Source organism: Gallinula chloropus (assembly GCF_964237585.1).
Source record: "Gallinula chloropus genome assembly, chromosome: 1".
NCBI lineage: Eukaryota > Metazoa > Chordata > Aves > Gruiformes > Rallidae > Gallinula > Gallinula chloropus.
In genome coordinates, this window is record NC_140085.1 from 55,758,662 (window position 1) to 55,776,291 (window position 17,630).

Consider the following 17,630-nt stretch of genomic DNA (forward strand, 5'->3'; position numbering starts at 1 on the left):
TTTTTTAAAACATATTTTGAAAATGTTTTTGTTTAACTGTATAACTGGTGTTTATTCCTGAGTCTATGTCTCCTTCCCCCATCCCCCTAGTTTCTCTCAGTTTAAAAAGGAAGAAGGAGGAAAAGTAAAGAAAGAAAGAATTTAGCCAAAAGAACATTTTTGCTTTGCAAATGAATTATAAAAATTAGAATACAATCAAGAGGTTTTTTTTTTTAAAGTTCATTTTTCAGTAACACCCCTCATTATGCTAGGAAGATTTTGATCTAAATCTATTAACAGGTTTGAAGATGTGCCAAGCAGTCAGTCCTCAGAAATTAACTTTAATTAATAGAAGTGCTAAAAATTTCATTTAGGTGGGATGGGAGGAGAAAGGAAGGGATCCGTATGTTCCAGTGTGGCAGGAAAATCACACAAATTAGGATAATGCCATGGATACTGACTATTGTTATGCAGCTTGCCGTATTCTTTCAGTCATTGTCAGTTTGCTTTAGACTAAACAGAGATACAGAAACAGCAACAGCGAAGTAAAATTTCAAAAACAATGTAGGATGTGGTTAAGGGTATGTAGTACAGCCTTTCCTTTACAAAGATCAATGTACACTGAGCACGCGGTGCCAGCAAACGAGAATCCTCTGTACGTGTCAATATTTACATACCTTGTAATTTTCTGCACAGCATAATGTAGCGCCATGGAGTCAAAGAGAACTAATCACCACGTTTATAGTCTATAGAAATGAAACACTAATAGCTGAAATATGAATGAATTGCTGGGAGTAATGAGGAAGGGAGATAATGAGACAATATTGTATATTTATATCTAGCGCAACCTTCTTTCTGTACTGCTCAGGGTGACTCATTCCTGGAACACAGGTCAGAGCTCCAGTCATCAAAAATTCGTTAAACAATTCAACTTAATTACAGTTCAGAACTCTGATAAATAGTTGCCAGTATTTCCCAGTTGACTTCAGGAAAGACATATAGAAAAAAAGAGTAATATAATGAGTAGTATTTGAAATATTATTAGGAAAAATATTAGACAAGAACTTTATTCTGGTTCTTTATGTAAAAATATTTCTGCCTTTGCAGTTGTGTGTTTAAATACAACAGTTTCAGACATAAATACAGTCTTCCATAAGCTTTTTCTTTTTTTTTTTGTTTTGAGAGCTCATTTCTCTGTCTTTACAGTGAAACCATTAGTGTTCAAAATGGGCTACTGGTTGGGAAAATACATTAGAGCTTATAGCCAGATATAAACATAAATCCCAACTGTTTTCAAAAATTATGTTACTAAAACGGGCTCCTGAATGAATTGGTTTAATACCAAGTGTCTTAAAGCCTCGCTTCCATCACTAGTGACCATCATGTGTGTCTTCAGAGCTCTGGGAGAACAGCAGTTTGGAAACCTGACAGCAAATAAACCTGACAGCAGCTAAACAACAGGCAGTGCTCCAACTCTGAGATTAATAGTTGTCTGGCCCTCAGATATTGTTGAAACAGTAATGTGCGTGCTGCAGCGCCAGCGGTGCTGGTATCACCTGAAAAGCTATCCATTCCTTGGATCTTACAGAGGTCCACCTCATCCCCTGGGGCTCAGGATTCAAGCTGAACATCCAAATCCATGCGTTGCCCAGCTCAGACCATTATTTCTCTTTACCTGAGGGAGAAGCCCCATTCCCAGCTACCTAAGCAGCATGTTGTGATCATTATAGGCTGGGTATCCTTGTTGGAGAATTGTTTTCCTTCCAGGTTTACTCAGAGTTCACGAAGTGCACAGCAGTGTGCCAGGCACTGTAAAAAGGAAGAGCTCCCCTACTTTTTTCAGTGAGTTAACATTTGGCTTGATCTAAAACAATGGAGTTTTATCCCCATTTTAAAAATAAAATATGAGCTTAGAAGACTTTATTTCACTCCAAAAAGACCTAAGTGAAACACTGAAACACCGCACCCCCACCCCCCACAAAAACACCCCAACCCAAACCAGCCCACCAAACCCAGCATGTCGTGGCAGCTTCTAAACTCTCCTAATCCTCTCTTTGCTGATTTGTAAGAGGAGGTGACAAAAAGGTATATTATGTACAAACCCCATTTTTTTAGCTTGCAAACACACATGTGCAGCTATGCCCATGTATTACCACAGACGTTTTTATATGTATGGGTCTGTAAGAAACACTCGTGTTTCATCAAATGTACCTCTCAATTTTACATTGCTCCATCAGTCAGGCATTGGGACTCACAGCTCAGCCTGTCATGGCAAGGTTCTGTCTTAGGCTGTGCTTATATAGCTCAACTCTCAGTGGGGGGGCTGCTTCCCCCACTCCACCCTCTTCCCCCCCCCCACCCCCACCCCGATGCTGGATGGGCAAGACTTGCAATGGAAGAGAGATATCCAACAACAATCTCATGCAGTCTGAGGCTGTTCCTGGTTTTTCCCACCCAGCTGCACTGCTTTGCACTCTATAGGTGTGTTGGTGCCCCCCACATCCATGTCACTGTCCTTTTTCTCCCCGACACTGGAGGAGGAAACCTGGGATCCCACTGGTAGCTCCAGGGCAGGTACAGAGAGCCAGAGAGCTCAGGGGACAAGGAGCACTGTTTACTACAGAGCTGAGAGACTTCTTGCCTGGGGGAAACAGCACAGGACTGTAGCTAAATGGCATCAAACAGCTAGAAATAGTTGCTTTTATTTGGGTCAGAGGTTGCCTATCTCTAAATTGGTCGCTGTGAAGGAGAAAATAAAAACAAGAGCTGTGAGTCACAGGTTGCTGAGGGAAGGGATGTGGTAGAGGGCTGTAATGAACTCCTCTCTGCTGTCGAGATCCTCCAAACTACTTCTGGGCTGTAGTTTGATGAAGGCAATGAACGTTGATATTTCCATGCCCAGATACTTATTTAGCCAATATCAGCAAACCAACCTAAGCTCAAACACATCATTGCACTGTTTTGTATACTCAGACCTGAGAGACCATCAGAGCAAACAGCACTGAAATGATCTGATTTCATACTCCTTAATGAGTTTGCCAGCTATGTGCTCTCAGAGACCTCTCACATGCACTCAGCATTGTACCAGGAATGAATAAACGAGCTTTCACTCAGGGCCAGAGCTCTGGAAACAAAGAGTTGGACATCCCTACCTGTAAACTGGGAACTACACAGGCAATTCTTAAATGTCCCCACTGAAGCTATGATGTCGCTGATAAAAACTAGTGACCTTAATATTAAATCATATTGGCATGAGATTTTTTTCTTTTTCTGTTTATATAGTTTATTTAAGTTCTTTTCCTTACAAGGCGTTTTACAAGAATTAGGTGGGTAGGCAATTTATGGAATAGGAACACTGCAGAAATATGAGGACAGCTGGAGCAAATTCCTGGTTTATGTAAACCAGAAAGTGATTTGTGTTTTCAGTGAGTAGTTGTGTGTTTGGGGCTTTTTTTGTGTATCTTTATATTGCACATTCTATTCTCATGTACCCAAACTCAATGTTTTCAGGAACACTGCTTATTCCACCCAAGTCCATCTATTTCTGCTACAGCTTCTTTTGTTGAACAGAGTACTCCAGACAAGGATGCACCACTGATTTATACAGTATTATCATTAATTTGATAATGTTTCTGCACCTTTGTTTGTAATAGTGTTGCAAGTTGTTTGGTTTTATTAGTGGAGTTATGTCTTCAGCACACATATTTGCTCAATCATCCGTTCTGACTGATAAGATACCTTTGTGCTATTTTGGAATTTTGACATTTGTATGAATACTTCTCAGCATTCCTTCTTCAATCTTCTATTTATCAATCCTGAAAAAGTAGCTGATGACACATTCAGCAACAGCATTTCTTTAGCATTCTACAAAGAGATTTGTATTGTCTGGCAAAGGTATTGTTTGATATCACAGGGAGAAGTGGTTCCATGCTTTTTAAAAATAATTTATTCAAATTAGGTTACATTTCAGTGACTAATTATGTTTTAAGGAGACAGGCAACAGTTTAGGAAGTTTGTTCCACTAAATTCTGTGATTAAGTTCAGACAAGAAACACAGTGAATTTATTGAAGACACACAGTCTCATCTAAAGGTCAGTGAAATAAATTTGAGGCTTTTTTTTTTATTTACTTCAGGAAACATCAGATAAAGCCTTGAGATGGTGAAGCTGTCTGGAGTCAAAATCTGTACTTTTATTGGTAAATTACAGTGGTGGCCTGAAAACAGTTCAGTTCAGAGCAAGGGGCATTGCTACAGTGTCTTCTGTATGAGAAACACCTTCTCTTCAGTCCATAAAGGTGTTTTCCACCACAAATGATTTCACACTAATTTCGGCTACGCTGCTCCACATGGAGCAGTGAGGCAGCAAGTCATGTCAAGGCACTGCAGGCTTTCTACTCCTCCTTATCCAACCCCTGCCTGGGTTAAGAGCTTCTGCACCTCAGTGTAGAAAAATACACATTTTGGGGAAGTTTCTAAGAGTCTTGGAGAGTGTCTTACTCCATTTGTGTACCTACATGCACGTAAATTATGCTACTATATAAGCCTTGGTATCTACATGTTATAGATTGCCTTTTTAGTGACTCCAGAATCACAACTGAAAAATGAAACGTCTAACATTCCTGCATAGCAGCCTGAGCATCCCCGAACACTTCTGTCAGCAGTCATCTTATCAGATATCTGCATTCAGCTGTTGCAGGCTTTTGTTTTCACTTAGGGAAAAAATCTGTCTTGTGAAATAATTGTCAAATAATGTTATTGAAAAAAAAAACCCATGAAAAGGAATTAAATATTTGTGATTCATATGCTATAATTCACATTTTTGCGTGGTCTGTGAATGCTGATTTCTGAAATGCACATGGCAGCAAACAGGAAGAAAAGCTTAGTTTTGGAGGAGATGTTATAAGAGTAAAGAATCTGACTTAGCACTTCTACCTTTGTTCCTCCTTCTATCATTCTGCATGATGTATTGCTACCTTTTGTGTCTCTTCTGCCCTGTGGTATTTAACCTCATTTTACAGTATTTCCTCACTCATGTTATACTGGGAGATCATTAAGCAAGAACCTCTTCCTCTTCAAAATGTTTTAAATCTCTTAATTATTTTCTAAAGGATCTTGAACACATTCTAATTCACAGTGAAATACATAAATTTGAATATGCGTATTATGATTTATTCTTTCTCTTGCCTACAACAGGATCCAAATAAGAAGTGAAATGCCTCATTAAAATGCAATTCAGTATGGCTTTTGAGTCCCAGAGAATCAGAGTTTGTAAAGACAAGAACAACCAGTTGAGAGGGAGGATATTTTCCCAACATGTGATCCTTCAGCAGGATAACTGGTATACCCTGAAAGTGGGAATGTGGTCAAGTAAGGACTATACTAAACTTTTCAGCTTAGCTGCCATAAAATCAAATTATTTTGTCTGCATCAAAAAATCTACAAATGAAGAAAACTCACAATAATTGTGTGCCTCAGGTAGGTCAACAGAAACACAAGCTTCTATTTACAAAAGTTCTATTTGAGTGCTTCTATCTCTGAAGGTTGCAGTGACTGACAAAGCTGGTCCCTAGGCACCATTATGACCTATTTATTCTTTGTATATCACAGCACATTTTTTTTAAAGTGAGAAACAAACTTCACAAGTTATGAAAACTATCATCATCAAATACATTCTGTGAATTCACATGTACAGGAACATATTTTCTTTTTTTCTTTAATGTCCCGTATCTTCTCCTAAACTCTGACATTCATATTGGCATATTATGTGAATAAATTAAATATCCTTTGTGATGTAAACCATAGAGCAACATCTTAATGTAAAATATTTGATGCAGTTCTTAGATTCCAGAGTATAGAGCATGCAACACACAATTATTTTCAGATAAACTGATGCAACTGTTTGCCCAATGATGCATATTTGGGTATTATCAGCAGATACTGCTTCTTTTTCTAAGCTAACAGACCAAATTTCTATTTTGATTAAATTGATAAAGTTGCAATAATTCAGTAGAGCAATGCTAATTCCAGCAGGATCTAGCTCAGACCATAAAGACTGTTTCCGATGACAAAAGAGCTCCTGATAGCCAGATTTTTGGGAAGATAAAAAATAACAAGTCTGATCTCAGATCGGTTTTCATTAACTAAACATCAACCTGTACTGATTTTGAAGATACAGGCTAAAAATGCCATCTGCTAGTCCTGTAAAAGTACAATGTGATTATTTCTTAATGTGTCCAGCATTGATCCTTATGCTCTTCAGAAGTGATGTGAAGTGACGAGTTTTGGAGGGTTGAACCAAAGCCATTCTGTAATTCCACGGGGGCAAGACTACTTCTTGGCCATTTTTGGTTTCATGTAGTAACCCATCTCCTCAGCCAGCTGTCTTGCTTGAATACTGGCCACCAAGAGATGTTACAAGTGTTCAAAACCAGGCTGAATGGAGCTTTGAGCAATGTGGACTAGAGGAGGATGTCCCTGCCCATGGCAGAGGGTTTGGAACTAGATGATATTTGAGGTCCCTTCCAACCCAAACCAGTCTGTGATTCTATGAATCTATAACTGTATTGCCTGAAAGAGACCTGGACCCCACAGGTCTCTGGATTCTTACTAAACCAGGGTACTGATTTTGTGCTTTTTCGTGTCTCATGTCCATTTTTTTTCCCTGCTGATAAAAAGCTGGTTTATTTATGTCAAGCCCTGCTTCTCTCAGGAAATTAGGCATTTATTCAGCCCCGTTGTCCATTGTTGCCTAGGAGTGGCCCTGAGCCCTCAAGCCACTCAGTCCTTGAGAAGAATCCATTTTGTCCCTAGAAAAGTCCAAGTTTCTCAGGGAGGAATCCACAATACCAACAAGGCAGCCTGTGTGAGCAAGAAATTCTGAGGCCTGGGACAAATCTTAAATTTATTTTGCATTTTTTGAAAGATGCCTACATCCTCTGGGGATTCTGACTTAAGGGTGTGAATAGCCTGAGCCATTATTTGAGGATTAAGAGGAGGAAAGAGTATGTCTACCAACTCAGATGATTAAACATCTGAGCTTTGTCGGGACTTGCATGAATATGTACAGAACCCCAAGTAATAGAAGCACAGATACTTACAAGGCATATTAATGGTGAGGACTTCAGAGCTGTGTGTATTTAAGTGCTGTGAGCACTGGCAGCAACTTAATGAAGGCTTTCAGAACTTTGATTTTGATCCTAGACTTAAGTTCTTAGGTCTTTTGTGGCACTTGTCTTACATGACTAGTCACAAGAAAGTAGTGACCCTTTGTGCGTAAGGAGTAATATTGTTCCTTTCCGTATGACTGTAGGTCTGAATCCAGAGGGACTGATGGTCACTAGCTGTGCATGGCAAGAGGGGGGTCATGGAGGATTTTACCATAATGAAAGCAGTATCTATAGCAGCTTGTTCCATACATTAATATATGGCTGACTTGCACTTGTGCACGTTTGAGTATGTTATCCTCACACTCTTTTTAGTTCTGTGTTTAATTTTTTTCCAGTTCACTGTTTGATCTTTTAGCTTCTGGATGTTTTTAAAATCTTTTTATTTTGAAGAACTTGGTAACAAAGGATATAAAATTGGTGTAACTACAGAGTGTGGTTGCAGACCTTTTGGCTCTGTGGTTAGCAGATTAATGATCTGCTTTGTTGCTGTCACTGGAGAAGAATTACTCACAGTCAGGTCTACAAACCCAGAGTGTGTGTGTCTACACAGACACATGTGCAACTCTGTCACGAGACAGGACAAAGGGCAATGGCTTCAAGCTGGAACATAGGAAGTTCTGCACCAATATACAGAATAACCTTTTCACATTAAGGGTGACAGAGCACTAGAACAGGCTGCCAAGGGGGGTTGTGGGGGCCTCCTTCTCTGGAGATATTCAAGACCCATCTGGATGCCTATCTGTGTGACCTGTCCTAGAGAACCTGTTTTGGCAGGGGGGTTGGACTTGATGATCTCTGGAGGTCCCTTCCAACCCCTACAATTCTGTGAATCTGTGAATCTGTGAATATATTGAGTGGAATGCACAGTCTTCCTTGTTTACATGTCCTTTTTCTCAGAGTAGCAATAATTTAGCAATAACTTGGAGAACATTTTACCTTTTTCACTTAACAAAATGGCTGCAATGATTCTGTATATTTATATGAAACAAAAAAACGTTGAAAATGCTTGCCTTGCCGGCATTTTGATTAGTTACATTGCAAACCTCCTGATACAGCTCATAGAATAATCACATTTGTTAATTAGGAGGCTTTCTGGTTTTGTTTTGATAAATGACAATAGTTAACATTGCCTAGGACATTAACAGACAATTCAGCTTTTCTGTTTAACCTGTCAAATTTCAACTGATCAATAACAGCATGCATTATATTTAAAAATGTTTATCACCTGCCACGTTTTTGCACCTTTGCCTACAGTTATCTTGCTATTCATTTTCTCATTTTAAAAGAAGATGGCAATAATTTTATATATGGAACATTAGCTCATGTTTTATGACGTATGATAGAAGGAAATCTCTCTATCCACCTCTGAAGGATAATGTGATGACATGACATGAAGCAAAAAACTTGCCTAAAAGCCTGTATAACCAGGTAGGGTGGAGACTGATAAATCTAATAGAAAAGAGAGAGCAAAAGTCCCAGAGCGTCACTGCCAGAGCTGGACTTTGGGCTGAAACAAACAGCAGCACCTGCTGCTCACCACGGAAAAAGCTATATGTGCAAAGGAACAGCAGAACACCCCAAAGGGATTATTTATGCCACTTGAACTACATATTCATTCTTGCTTCATATTCAGATAGCAATAAAGAGAGTCACGTGGTATCATGTTACCATTAAAGATGTGCCTTCTTATCGCTGAGATACAGTGATTTCACACTAGTTTGCCCAGTCAGCATAACATTAGACCTCTTTCTGCAGATTACTGATTGCATGACCAGATTAGTCCCATGGTGGGAACTGTGTGCTCAGACCTGCACAGTGAGCTGGCTACAAGGTATTAAAAATATATGACTTTTATGTGGGTTCTGCTGGTGTGCTGAAGCAACTGTAAGAGCAACAAGGTCTAGACTTAGCTATACATACACATCAGGAACTAGAAACTTCATTACTCGGTCTGGGTCAAGAGAGCATATCTAACCAAAAGAATAGGTAACAACAGTGAAAAACAATCCTCTAAGTAAGACGTCCTTTTTATTTCACACACAGAGAGCAGTAATTCTTTATGCTGCCATGCTGGGTGCTTGCTATTAATGGAAACTGCTTCCTCTCTAATGGTTTCAGTTTTGCAAAAAGGCTAAGGGGGCGATCTTGGTATTTCCCTTCCATACTAACTACAGGCTCAAAAACACACCCAGATAAGTAGTGTGGTTAATAATTCAAAGCTATGTTAGCGAGTGACACTGTATCAGCCTCTCTACGCACTATTCTGCCCCAAGGTTCAGCTGAGGATGTACACTCTATAGCTTGCTCAGCTGTAGTGTTAACATTTTTTACTTCTGTATTTTGAGTTGTGTGCCAACAAAGATTTGTGTGAGTCCTTTGATTTTTTTATTGTGGGTTGTTTGCTTTGCTTTGGTTTGGTTTTTTAAAAAATTTTTTACAGATACATAGACTGTTACTCCTCAAAGCCATTTCCACTAACAGGGCTGTATTCAAAGTTTAGGTCAACAAATAGTAAGCTTCAGACTGTAAGCAAACATAGATGATCTGAGCCCCCAAGAAGAGCAGTTGGAAGAGTTAACGGGAAGCAGAGAGGGGGCAAAACATGACATCATAGCTATTCTCAGCACTGTCAGTTGTGAATCTGTATTCTTTTTGTGCTGTTTTGCCATTGAGTATGGACTGGACAAAACCCCAAGTCTTTAAGGTCAGAAGAGCTTCCTGATATTTAAGCATCTGTTAAGATAATAACTAGCTTAAGTGATGATTTACGGACATGTGTTAGAAATGTGCCTATACATAGGTGAAATGTGAAGGAGGCAGGTGAGAAAGATGGAGTATTTTGATTTTTATTGTTTTTATTTTTCATACTCTAGGCTCCTTCAAAGAAGAAAAATACCCACTGGTTGACATCTCTTTCTGTTTAAACGAGCTGAGTAGCCTCAGGAAGGCTCTCCTTTTGCAGAGGAAGCCCTTTGTTATTTGTGCCCTTATGTTATTTGTGGTGCCAGTTTTAGATTTTAAACAACTCATAAACTGGGTGCAAAATTAGCAGAAAGACTTACCTTTAGACTGACACACCCCCCCCCCCAATGGGTACTAAGGCTTTTATAATCTGGTTTTGGCCTGTATATTCAGGCTTAGTTAAGCTTAATTCTGCATGGAAAGTAAGTCTGACATTTCTGTTTATTCAATATTTTTTTTTCTTTACTGAAATAAACAAAGAAGTTGCCAGACACACTTATTTCTGAATTTCAAATACTTTGGGTACATGAGTTTTTAATTTTTATAATGTTTCAACTATCAATCAAAACCTAAAGTGACTTTTTATTTAAATACTGAATTTTGACAAACACTTCTTGCTATGTTCTTGATTTTAAGTTTACAGGAATGCTAGAAATGATGTCTTAACTTTTGATGTTACAGGTTTTGGGAAAGTGCCTAAAGCCCCAAATATTTTGTACATCTTCTTTCAGGTGCCTAAAAAAATACAGCTGTAAGCTTGGAAATGGAAAATACATATTCTTAAGATTTTTCATTTAAAACACGCCAAAGTGAAACATTCCAGTCCTAGGATCATGTTCATGTGTTTCTTCATCAAGAGCTTTTGGTCATACCTGGATATTGCTAGAATCCTCTTACCTGTATGTTAATGCCATTTCACTATTTCTTCCTGGTCACAGGTACTGGGATATGTCCGCCCCCTCCCCCCCCCCCCCCCCAACCCCCCTCCACCTTTAACCTATTCCAGCAAAACATCTCAACTTAATCAGGTGTCATGGAATTTCCAAATTTCCATTGGAATCTCTCCCTCTTTCCCTTCCCCCTTTCACCATGATAAAAAAAATTGTTTTTATACCCCTCTGACTTTAGTATTAAGCTGTAACACCTTTATGTCCTGAATGAATATACCTACTGTATAGGCAAGCTTGATACATAACTTCTGCAAATCTCAACAAGAGCTCAGTAAATTTCAGGTTATGCCAAATGTTTTCCTTTATCCTTGCCCAGCCTCCACAGCTGCTGGTGAAAGGTCTTACGTCAGTTATGTTTCCATACCACTCCTGTCCCAGTGCCCTTGGTCAGCTTTTCAGAGATGATGAACAATTTTTTAAACTTGAATTTTTTTCCTAATACATTTTAAAAAGTAAATCTTGTTTGTAGTAACTTTAGAAGACACTGGAAAGTTGGATCTTAACATACATTATGAGCAAATTCCACGACATTTCATGTATGTCTCTCAAATCAAATTTCTCAAATTCATATTTAAGCAATTTTGTAGGGGCTAGATTTCAAAGAGACATCAAACATTGTGGAAAACAGGCACAGATTCAGTAGTTGGAAAAGGAGCCTATGGTCAGCTGATATCCTGCAAAACTGTAGCCCAGAAAATTAAATTCATATTTGCCTTACAGGGACTGAACTTGTGAGATCATCTGCCATGTGGTAAATATGTAAATAACTGGTTTTGCTTCTGTTTTCTTCTGCTAGTGGACAGGAAAGTTTTAAAATTCTTCAGAATTTTTCTCACACTCATAAGTGAGGGACCTCCATCCTAAAAAGTAGCATAGACTCCATTTTCAGACATGAGAAGAAGGCAGAGCTGAATATTAAGGGAATGAGAGGATGCATGCAGACTGCTGGGAAAATAATTTCTCTGGTTAGGAAAAAATTCAGTAGGATAACATGAGCACAGTTTTCTTATGGTATAGTTATCTGGAGTTGGCTTTTTGTTTCCTCTGCTGTAAAGTACTGGCATATCTCATGCATACTTGGTAAAGTTTTAAAGAAAGAAAACCAGACAAGCTGACATGTCTTTTCTGCAACAATACTGGCTGACCTACTAGAAGTTACTATTTGCCAACATGGCATAATGAAATATTTTATCTGTGAAGAGGACTGGTAGTCACAAGCTTTCTATCTTGTACTTTGTAAGAATTTTATAATAGAAAAGAAAAATCAGGAAGGAGATCCTGGAGGGAAATTAGCTCATCATCTAATAAGCAATGATAATTTCATCTAAAACTTTGAAGTTAATTTCAATTTCCCATCTACTGTATCAGCCTTTTACATCAGAAACCAGAAAATCCTGAGGTTTTCCACCTCCTGACTTATCATGGGAGCCAATGATCTGTTATTGGAATCTATTTTATTAGTAGAAGAAACAGATCCAACTTGCACCTGAAGAACAAGTGCAACCTGTACTTGCTTTAAGGAGCAAACAGTCAAACATTTATGAACTGTGTAAATTATCCTTAAATGACTGCAAAACTACAGAACAGTTTTATATAGCATCCCATTTTCAAATTCTGCTAAGCAAGTACAAAGTTGGTTGGTTTAATATGCACTTATATATTTTTAAGAATGATACATATTGCATGAGTTAAGGAACTTTGGGAAATTTCTTGTAAATAGATGCCTTCATCCTTCTTTGTCTAAGCCTGAGTCTAAGTATTTTATGTTATTATTGTCTATGAGTTAACAAGCTGCTTCTAAAGCCTGATTTTTTACCAACCCAACAAATGGCAGCTTGTGCACAGAACATGTACAGAAGAAGCTGTCACTCCTGCAGTGCTGCTGGTAGAGACAAGGACATTGCCTGTGAGGCGCTAGGCTACAAATCTGCTTCTTTTCCTCTCCTGTCCTTCTCTGCTCTTTATCATCCCTCCTTTGAATTTGCAAGGTTGCTAGCCCTACTGCTGCAGGGTCTCTGTGGGCATCCATAACACTTCCTTACCTGAAGGTCAGGCTCACTCTGTCTCCCATCTGTCAGTGTGCAGGTAAGAAGGCTGTGCTGCATTCATGTGGACTTTGGAGCTAAAAGGAAATGGAAGTTTGGTCCTATCACTAGTAGTCTCACTTTTCATTATCTAGACATCATTGCCTATTCTTTGTCTGTGAGTAGCTTTGTGGCTTTCCCTGAAAGTTAACAAATTCTGGTACATTGGACAGGAACAGGAGTAAATCTCAAAGTCTAAGAGAACACTTTTCCAGCAGCACCTCATTGCACAGAGTTGTACAAAACTCACCTGATTCTAATGTCAAAGTTTATGATGGTCTGCCAGGATATGAAGTTGGGAGAAAGAGGGACCTTTTAGTGAATTTAAACCTAAACCAGACAGAGCTTTAGACTTCGGTGCCATTTGTCATTCATGTCTGGAACTGAATTAGGCAGTTGCTCGGAGCCTTGTTAAAATAGAGGTGGATAGTAAAAGGAAAAAAGAATAGCTGTGGAAGGGCGAGAAAAACAATTCAGAGAAGAGACCTTCACTCTGAGCATTGCCAGTGTGAACTTTACAAGTCTGAGAAATGAAGAACTATGAAAATGAATGTTAAAATAGGAAATACGGTCTTTGAGCAAAGAACATGCTTTTCCAGTCCGCTGATGCATAATTATGCCATGGGTTTTACTACTAGCCAAGAAAAAACCCCAAAACAGCCAAGTTATTCAAACTTACTCCTCTCCAGATTGACACTTTGAAGGGAGCTGTGTGTCCTCTCTCCTTCCATACGTAAGGTGATCCAGCTGCCTTTCCTGATTATCCTATCTGGTATTACCAGAAGTATGATCACTGATGTGAAAGAAGCAGGGGAAAGCCCAAGATTGCCCATGGCCCAGTGGGACTGAGTCTTTAATGAAACAAAAAGAAGCTGTTTTGTGTTTGTCTGCCCAGAGGGACAGTGTCCATTTCAGTGTGCAGTGGTACCACTTCTCTCTTCTCAGCCTAGTGAAGGAGGGTGGGACAGCACGTCCTGATTCACCCTCTTCCTGAGTAATTTCCCATTTTTCTGCTTAAAATGGAGTTCCCCACAAATTACAGGCCAGCAGCTCAAGGGCCAAATCTGCTCTTTCCTTCTCCTCTTTTCTTCTCTCAAGAGGCTGTGCAATTATCTGTACAATTCTTATAGCATGTGCTTTGTTCATGTGCAGTTGCATGTGTGGAAGCCAGCCATAAGTTCTTTTTGTTGTATTACATTAACCTGAAATACAGGCGAGAGATATTTTTTAACATCATCTGACTCTGTGTAGGATAAAAGCAAAAGCAAGTGTGTAATTCAGGGAAAAAGAACTCATGTAATGGAAAACTGAAGATCTTACTGAAAACTGGCACTATGCTATCTAGAAAAAAATTATTATGGAACTATGTGGTTCACCTTCCATTATTTGGTCATTTGAGGGATTTCATAGCCCAAAATTGTGTTTATTTTCATGTTCCTTTTAGACAAAGGTTTTCCTTCCCCTCTCAGGCATCTCAGCATGATTTGATAGTACTACATAGTGCAACGTGGCTCATTTATCTTGGTTTTGCCCCTCCCAGAGCCCTTTTGTGAGGACTTGCACTGTCTCAGAAACACTCCAGCTACATGCTGACTAGAATGCAAGGTTCAGTTTTTGCCTGGAAGGCAAACATGTACTTCTCTTTGGGGATCTCCATGATGGAATTTGTCTGTCATTGAGACATTAGCTGTAGAAGATTTAAAACTTTCCTATAGGCTATTTGGTGTGCCCATACAAATCACAAAGAAAAGAACAGATTGCTCATACATAGGGGTACATGCTGTTAAGTAAAAATCAGCTTTATAGAAATAGTGATTCTGCTTAGAAACTTACTGTCCATTTAGTTTTATTGGTGCCCCCAATAAATAAAGTGAAATTAAACTGTGGCCAAAAACTCAATTTTAGGATGTTATCTTGAAGAGCTGGTTCTCTTAGCCACCATCAACTAAGGGAGCATCACTGGGTCACTGGAGTTACTCTGTCTTAGAGCAGCTGGGGGTTTGATCCCGTTATTTGGACAATAATACAAGAATGCCCAATATTTGGGAATTAGGGACAGCTAGACAGCCATGTGGTATGACATAAGACAATGATTTGGCCTCAATTTCATCTGATTAAAGTATGTAAAGCAGTGGTCATGAAAACAGTAAGTGAAGACAAAGCAGTTTTGTCCTGAAATTGCTTAACGAAGGCAGGACTGACTGAACAGTAGCATTGGTTTTTAGTGACCTTTCATAAAGAAAAGGCAGTCTGTCTGTCATTATGCAAATTCATGAACATCTGTTCCATGAAACCCTGTAATAATGCCTGAGGTTTGCATTGGATGAGAATAAAAACTGTTTTGACAAAGGCTACAGAGTACACTTGTATTAGCCAGACAGCTCCTGTTTCTAGTCCAAGCCTACCTCAAGAGCAAGGGAGGCAGATCTTCAGCTGGAGTAAATTGTCATGGCTCAGTGTAACTGGTTTCTCAGAATGCTATTTTATTTGGTGAATAATGTCGAAACCTAAGAGGTAAATTAGACTTACAAGGGCATTATCAGAGCATTAGTATTTCATTACTAACAACGGCAGCAACTGATGGGCGACACAATGTGAAGTGTTTATTGCAGCCTTCCTATGTAATCCACAAAAGAGGCAGCAAACAGTTTTAATGAGAAGTCTGCCAGTGACTAACTCACATGTGCTTTAGTTTAATAAAAAAAGGGCAAGCAGCATCGACAGCAGATATAAAAAATATGTAGATGTCTCAGTTCTTTTTGATACTTAATAAACCTCAGGAAATACCTATTAAAACCTATTGATTTTTTTGCAAGAGCCTGAATATGAATGATGGGAGGGTTGTTGTGTCGAGGGTCGTGAGTGCTTCAGACTTGTGCACTCCAGTTGCTGCTGATAGAAACATTATGACCATGGAGATCAGACAGGAACACAGCACACTCACATCATCCCTTTAGGAAGAGCAAGCACAGGCTCCCCTCATAGGCCTAACTAGAGCATAGGGGAATTAGAGCAGAATTTCATCTTGCCAACATACGTCACAGATTCTATTCAGCATTGGAGACAGCAACGGTCTCTGTGTTTGCAGCCAAATGATAGCTCTGCCCTCAGCTGTAGGGGTGTGGTAGTTTGACCCTGGCTGGGGGCCAGATGCCGGCCAAAGTCTCTCTATCACACCCCTTTTCAGATGGACAGAGGAGAAAATATCTATTGAGAGGCATAGGAGTCGAGATAAGGACAGGGAGAGATCATTCAGCAGTTAATGCCATGGGCAAAACAGGCTCAACACAGAATAAAGGAAAGAAAACTCTCTAATTTATCACACTGCACTGCACACCCAGTGACACCAGAGTCGCGTAATGAGAAATGTGACTGAATCTTAAAGCACCTCCCCCCACCCCTCCCTTCTTAGCAGACTTCACTTTAATCATGATTTTGGTCCCTTCTTCCCCCGCATTGTGGCACAGGGAGGGGCAGGAAATTGGGGAATGGGGGTTTTGGTCAGTTCCTCACAAGTTGTTTTCCTTCTTAGCCTGGATGGAGAGGAGCATTCCTCACACTCTTCCCTTGCTCCACTGTTGGGTCCTACTCATGGGAGACAGTCCTCCATGAACTTCTCCAATGCAAGTCCTTTCCCATGGGGCTTCATGTCTTCACCAGCTGCCCCAGTGTGGGTTACTTCCATGGGGTGCAGTCATAAAATCATAGAATGTCTCTCAGTTTTTCAGGCCCAGACTGCTCCAGCATGGTCCCCCACAGAGCCACAAGCCCCCTCCCAGCAAACCTGCTCTGACACGGGTCTCTCTTTGACGCTCTCCACAGGCTGTAGGTTTTGCCAGGAGCTTGTTCCAACGTCGGTCACAGCCTTTTCCATATGTCTCCACCTGCTCCAGTGTGGGGTCTCTCCACAGGCTGCAGGTGGGGTCTTGTACTTTTCCATAGGCTGTGGGGGGACACTTGCTCCACCATGGGTTTCTCCATGGGTTGAAAGGGCATCTTTCCAATGCCTGCGTTGCCTCCTTCCCCCTTCTTCCCTGGCCGTGGTGCCTGCACAGTTCCTTACGTTTTCTCACTCCCTTTGGGGGCAAAAAGCAGCTGCTCGTGGTTTTTTTTTCTCTTAAATGTGATTTACAGAGGCGCTGTGACCACTGCTGATGGGCTTGACTTTGATCAGTGGTGGGTCTGGCCTTGAGTCACCTAGTGTTTATTGGGCCTGCAGAGAGCTTCTAGCTGCTCCTTGCAGAAGTCACCCCTGCAGCCCCCTCCTCCACCAAAACCCAGCCATGCAAAACCACAGCAACTGGGAAAGAGGGGGCTGTTTGACTTCTCTGCACTGGTGCAAGCACATCTAAAGTCAGTCCTTGCTAGAGGACCTGTTGGAGAATAACCAACACCCTTTCAGAGCCCAGCTGGATAGTGTAGGACTCAAAGAATTATTTCTGCCATACCTATTTTTAAAAGTACTTATTAAACTTTACATCACAAATTGATTCCTAGAAAAACATAATAGCCCACAGAATAAAGAAGAGAGAGAGACAGATTTTTGTAAGGACTCACAATGACCTGGGGGTTTTTTCTTTGCTTTTATGCTAGGTTTTTCTAAAACCTAGACTGGATTTTAAGGATGGGAATTTAGCCAGTCTATCTATAGGACTGCAAGCATTAGATCGTAGAATCATCACAGAATGGTTTGGGTTGGAAGGCACCT